Source organism: Gouania willdenowi, chromosome 17 (genome assembly GCF_900634775.1).
Source record: "Gouania willdenowi chromosome 17, fGouWil2.1, whole genome shotgun sequence".
Taxonomy (NCBI): Eukaryota; Metazoa; Chordata; class Actinopteri; order Blenniiformes; family Gobiesocidae; genus Gouania; species Gouania willdenowi.
Genome location: NC_041060.1, coordinates 27139622 through 27146681, shown reverse-complemented (window position 1 = coordinate 27146681; position 7060 = coordinate 27139622).

The window sequence follows — 7060 nt, the reverse complement described above, 5'->3', positions numbered from 1 at the left end:
GGAACATTTTTTTTTTTATATTCACACACTGTCAGACTGATGTTGTTTGCACAAACAAAGCAAGCAGTCCAACACAGACACTTATTCCTCGTGGCAACAAAGAGTGAAGGAACAGTTGATTTCAAGTTGTGTACCAGTAATAAAGATGATGTCTGGAAGATGATAAGTTTAGGCTTTGGTTGCAGGGCATTAGGTTATTTATCAGGTGGTATATGGTTTAAATGGGGTGGGAAGGAGTGGCTGTGATGGTTGGGAGCTGGGATTGTGCGAATGGATTAACACTGTCGACACAAAAGGATTAGGGAGCAGAGATTTGTTGTTATCATCAACCCTTCCCTCCATTTCGTCTAACTAGCCGTTTATTCGTCTATTCAGCCCCTGGGCTGAATTTCATTTGATTATCAAAGGAGGCACATGGCTTTACAGAGAGAAGAAGAAAGGTAAAACGGGGTAAAATCAGAGAGTACTTCAGCTGCATCCACTTCAAACACCATTTTCTTGCCAGCATGTCACAAGTCATAAAAAGCCAATTGACATGATCTCATTGAGATCAAATGCTCTGTCAAAAGGTAGTCGCCCTATTTTCATGTCCATTGTGAGGGATGTGGTCGATTGGTTGCACACAATGCAAGTCACTCTATCTAAACCAGCTGAGCACAAGCCCACATACACATCTCATGGACACAAAAGGATGAGTCTGACCTCAGTACATACCCCATGTATTTAATCTCAAAGGAAGTCTTTAGATCCCATAAGAGTTCAATGAACACAGACAGAAAGAAAATCTCAGAGGTGAATGGGTTAAACCATTTTTTCCACCTCTGTGCACAACACTACTTTGTTTTGTGAACAGAGGAGGACACTCCCTCTGGGACAGAATGAAGGGTGAAATAGGATCCAAAAACTTTTCAGACCGTGCATGCTAACAGGCACACAAAGACCTGCATTCAAGTGCTTTGAGAAATTAGTAGCATTTTGCAGAATTTGAATAAATTCAGAGCTGTCAGTCTCAACCAGGGGTACAGAAACTGCCAGAGGTGCATAAGCACATTGGGTGTACAGAAAAATGGGGAAAACAAGTTCAAAAGACAAAAAAATGAATTAATGGCTTATGCCCTATTTACCTTTCTTCTATTATGAGGTATAAATTTGCCTTTACATTTGAGATATTTAAATATTTTGTTAAACTGGAATTGGATTAAATATGTTGAATCTTCTTACACATTAAGTTAGAATGGAACTGTATTGTTGACACAGAGACAAATAGGATGAGGAAAAACAGTGCTGTAGTACTTGAGACCTGTCTTGTCCTTGTAGACCACATTTTAATGGTTATGGTCTCGGACTGGCCGGACTCAGGATTTTATTTGAAGACCAGTTAATGTGATAATAGGGATAAGGATTTGGAACTGTTCTTTATTAATTAGTGTTGTAATTTTACTTGAGACATTTACCGTGAGCTTACTGATTGTTCTGCCTCCTTGGAAAGTGCCTAATACATCAGACACATGTAAAGAGTCAGACATTAATCCAACTTATTTTGAGTCAGAAATACCTCTGAACTCTTACTTTACACCTCATTCATCTCACAAATACACATCTTATTTGCAGATATTTAGAAAAAATCATTATGGACTTATTAGTGGCTTTTAAATACATACAATGAGTTTGTCAATATCTGACATTTTTGCATGTTGTGCTTTGAAAGAGTTGCAGACACCTTGTTTTTGTTGGAACAAAATCTAAAATGAAAGATAGAATGCTCTTTAACTGTTCAATATTGTCACGTTCAATATTTTAAAATTTTTATGGTCTTGGTCTTTTTTTTGCTTTTGGTGTTGACTCGGTCTTGACTGTCAAGAGTCTTGGTCTTGTCTTGGTCTTTGTCTCAAATAGGGCTGTCTTGTCTTGATTACAACACACACACACACACGCACGCACGCACACACACACACACACACACACACACACACACACACACACACACACACACACACACACACACACACACACACACACACACACACACACACACACACACACACACACACACACACGTATGTGACGGCAGAATAAAAAAGGCTACTCTCAGCTGATGCGATGCCTACAGTATACTGTCATCAGAACTGACAATGATAACTGACTTAACGTGGCAAAGTGCAAGGACTCATTGCGGATCATTTGAAGGCTGCATTACATCTTCACTAAATCTAAAAAGATGTGTTCCTACAAACTGGCCCTTGAAATGCCTTTCATTGACGAGATGATTCGGTGGTACGTCCAACGACAGCACCTGATATTGACCTCACCAATAGGCAAATCATTGTTCTCAGTCAAGCCTCAGTTAACTCCAGAACACACAGAATAATTCAATCAAATACAGCTAATCAAACAATACAATGACTGCATTTCACTACCAGCTTATAAAGGAAGCAACATTTGCATCTGCTGTCATGCACATCTTCTGAAATTGATCCTCTCAGAATCACTACAAACTCCTCTCCATCTCCTCTACCAGGACGTCTGGTCCCTGTCTTGCTCGCTTCAGTCAACTAGAGTGGTCTGCAGTGGGTCCTGACTGTAAACATTGTGGCTCACTAAAGGTTTTGTCTGCTTCGAAGTGGGAATAAAAGCTCCAGAGACTTAAAAAGTCCCTCCAGCATACATGCTTGTATTGTCCATTTTAACTAATAAAAATAATAACAAAGAAAATGAGGAGAAAAGCACTACAAGAACATGTACATAAACATGGAAATTAACAAAAAATTTGGTTGGAACCAATGCAAAGCACTGCCTCTAAAATCAAAGTGGCTGCGTCACATCTTGCCAAAAATGTACAGGCTGCTCTTCATTGGTTGTGTTTCAAAGAATAAACATGTTCACAACTGTAGATCGTATCTTGCCTGTTTCTCAGTTTGGCACGATGCACTAACAGGGATTAAAGTTTTCCGTCAGGGTGACGGAATTCCGTCAAATTAAAATTATGAGACGGAAAAATTATTATTATTATTATTACAACAATATTATTATTACGATTACACCGCATAAGAAGAGGAAGAAGACTCTTCTTCCTCTTCTTATGCGGTGTAATCGTTATTATTGTCGGGCTGGAAACGACGCTCAGTGAAGGACGGTCCGCCCGGACAATGTCAGGGCAAAAATTGGGAGAATGGTGGCCCCGGGAGATTTTCGGGAGGTACACTGAAATTCGGGAGTCTCCCGGGAAAATCGGGAGGGTTGGCAAGTATGTATGGATATGGTTGGGCCATGGATAAAGATCAGTTTATAAGGTAAGTTAAAAAATGTTCTGCTTTTCATGTTGGCATTTTGTCGTTCTGCAGTAAGCTAGCCTAGGCTAGCGGCAGTATAACCAGTTGAATGTATAATCTTCAGTGTAGCAGTAGACATTTCGCTATTCTACCTTATGGTTTACGGTAGATTATTGCAGGGCGCGTTTCTCTTTGTTGTTTGGATTCAGCATGCTTAGTTCGTAAAACCTTCCCAGGTAACTTGACTGAGCCTAATGACAGCATGGAGTCGTTGTTTGCTGAAGAGGGTACTGACACTGGGCAAATTGACGGGAAGATATAAAACAAATGGAGGTGGGCTTGGTTAGACGAAGCGGGGAATGATGGAAAGCTGTTTCGCACATGGTGCAAAACGATGACATTGTCAGGTGTGTGTATGTGCGTTATTTGTCATAAAAAAATCCCGTATGGCGGCAATGGCAAGAAAGTGTTAGCACGCCATGCTGCAGATGCTAAACACAAGGCTGCTGTTCGAGCGCTGAAACATACCTCCTCTCTGCCTGGTGCCGTTACAGTAACAGCCGAGGCCCCCATTTCCATGGCTGATCATGTGTGCAACCAAAAAGTGCGCATATGTGCTTTCATAGCTGAACACGATCTTTCGTTTACTCTAGCCCAGCCCCTAGTAAAACTAGTTACTGCCATGGCCGAGGATCGAAGTGCTCTTTCTAGATTGTCGATGTCAAATACACACGCGTCGTACCTGTCTACACATGGCATTGGTGCCCAGTTCAAATCTGAGTTGTCATCCAAGCTACAGGGTCATATGTTTTCCCTCAATGTTGACGAATCCACCACCACTAACATGGACCGGGTTGTAAACGTGCTTGTGAGGTACTTTGATGACGATAGGCAGAAAGTACTGACCCAGCATTTTGCCTCAAGTAAGGTCAATATTGCTGATGCAAATACGCTCACACACACACTGACGGATATCATGCAGTCCAATGGTCTGGATTGGGACCAAACCGTGTTCGTGACCGTGTTACTGTAGTCTGTTTTTGTGAGGTTTAAATAAAATGTGCACTGGAATCCTATGTGGACAATTATTTCCTAAATAAGCTAGGTAAAACCTTTCTTGAAATTATTGAAACCTAAATGGTTTGACCATATTCTTAAGGGCCTTTTTTGAGACCAATTTAAATTAGTACGATAAAATTATGATGATTGTTGATGATTGTCATTCTGTTTTATAGGTGTGTGCAGGTGCCTATGTGGCAGCCGCTTGAGTCGGAAAAGCACTTTGGATGTAGTGGGCTACTGTTAAATCACTATATAATGCATACCATGTGGGTTGGGCTTGCCAATTTCTTTTCAGTCAAATCATTTTTTTTCACTTTAATCCCTGCACTAATCTGTTGCTTTTTCCTACTCCTATGTGGGATACTCTGTGTCTCCTGTTAGCTCTACCTATAGTATTGCTAGCACCTTGGTGCAGGATATATCTATCGCTCTGTTTTTATCATCACACCATAAGAAGGGCTTCTCACCATTACTTACTTGGTTAGCTTGTGAACTACCTTTTGCTACTACCATGTTATGACCTGAACCAGAGAGCTGCACCTGCTCCTTTGTTGTTTGCTTTTTTTTTTAATTCAAACTCTAGTCCATAACTCCCACAGATACATTTAAAGATTACCTTAGACCCAATTGATGAACTGCTGTATAATAGACTATTGATGTAGAAATAATTACATCTTGATACTGTATGTTTTCTCAAAATGGTGATTTGAATATCAATTTCTTTTTAGCATTCTATAGCATGACTTACAGCCTTGACTGGGCAGATAGACTAAAATCCAACTGCAAAGACTCAGGCAAGACATAAATACTGGATCTGGCAGTTTTAATGATCTCACTGAATCTCAGAGTCTGACACAGGAGAATATTGTTCCAGGCGCACTCACTTTCTCTTGAACCCGTCTAGGTGACTCCTTTAACAGATTCTGTCACAGGATTTGCCAGCATTGTTGACCGGTGATACAACTGGCAAGGAAAACTCAACTTAAAGTCTGACAAACTGAAACTACTCATTGTCTTTAGACCAGCGAGCATACTCTCACGCAGAGACGGCACACTGAGACACACGAAGGCAGACAGCAAGATTAACAAGACTAAGACCAACCGTGCTTCAAGCTGCCGAAGCATGAATGATTCGGTCTCTCCACTTTAGATAAATCAATCCATTATTTCATTATCTAGCATACCAAAATATGTTACATGTAAATGTTGATGCTGTAATGTGTTTCTCTCTGCTGTCGCTCTCCTTTTCTACCTACAGTATGTATCTTGACAGTGGAACTGATGGTTCTTGATCTGCAGTTTGCCATTCAACCAGCGTTTGATACTCTGATGTTCTTTCTCTCTTTTCTGTTTTGTTCCCTTCATCCTGTCCACTCACCCCAACCAGTCTTGCAGATGGTTGTCACATCTTAGTCTGGTTATACTGGAGGTTTCTTCCTGTTCAAAGGGAGTCTTTCATTTCCATAAGCACTGATGCTTGTTCATGTTTAAATGTTGGGGTTAATTAAAAACATAACTTGTTGTAATTATAATTGAATTAAATAAGTAAGTAAGTAAGTCTGCTTTTCGCAGACCAGGGTCACATAGTGCTTCACATTTTACAGTTTTAAAAAATAACAGTAACAGAGTACATATGCCAGTACAGTGCAGTGTCGGTAGAAAGCAAGAAATAAAAGGGTCCACACAAAGCCTACATTGGGCAGATACGATAGTGTGGCTAGAAAGCCTCCCTAAAAAAGTATGTCTTTAGTTGATTTTTTAAAAAAATGCGCCCCTCCACCTTTGCCCCGCTGGCCTCCACATCTGATGGTTACAATTCAAACATCTCCAAATGCATGAGCTGTTGCTCCTTTGCTTGTTAACATACAGTATATAAACACTCGTCATGTTACCTCCACACTTGTGAAAGTGAGTGAGTGAGTAATAGCTTGGCATTGATGCTAAGGGAGTTTGTGTGAGTTCTTGTATTGCATCCATAGAAAACTTAATTCATTTTGAATATCAATATTTCACAAAGTAAGCAGATGTTTAGTTAAGAATAATTTACAAAGTTTGGGAAGTAACACTTAGACATAAAATTCAAACAGAGAATTTTCTGACCAGTTTGCAGCTACAGTACAAGCATTAAATAAACAAAGCCATTACAATCAAGTATTATTAAGCCACCATTACACTTAATGGCTGTAATGGTTTTGATTTAACGGGTTAATTACTGAAAATGAAGGCATTCTCTTAAATTTATCCAGTACTGTACTTTACTGAGTTTACATAATGATTAATGTTTATTCTGTGTTTTTGACTAGGGGCCAAACTCCACCAATCCAGATTGGATTGGTGGAGTATATTGTGTATAATATATTTGAATCATGTAAACACTTGTATAATGGAGCTCTCAATACAAGGAAACGCCAGCTGAAAGAGTTTAGTAACAACTTTGGGAGCTTCTGTTTAAATTCATCTTTACACTAATAAACCAAGGAGAAAGTTACCGCTTGGTCTTTCAGGGACATTGCACAGTAACACCATCTTGTCAACTTGAGTATACAGTACTGTAGAACGATGTGACATTAATGAGTGTGTTCAAATACAGACCAATGTGCTTTAAAGCAGAAGCCTGGTACGCAGTTCAATCATGCATGTAAAAATGTATTGATCCAAAGCTGTAACAGCCTAATGACGAGTCTATACACAACATTATGCCAATCAATGAAATGACAGCGAGAGAAAAA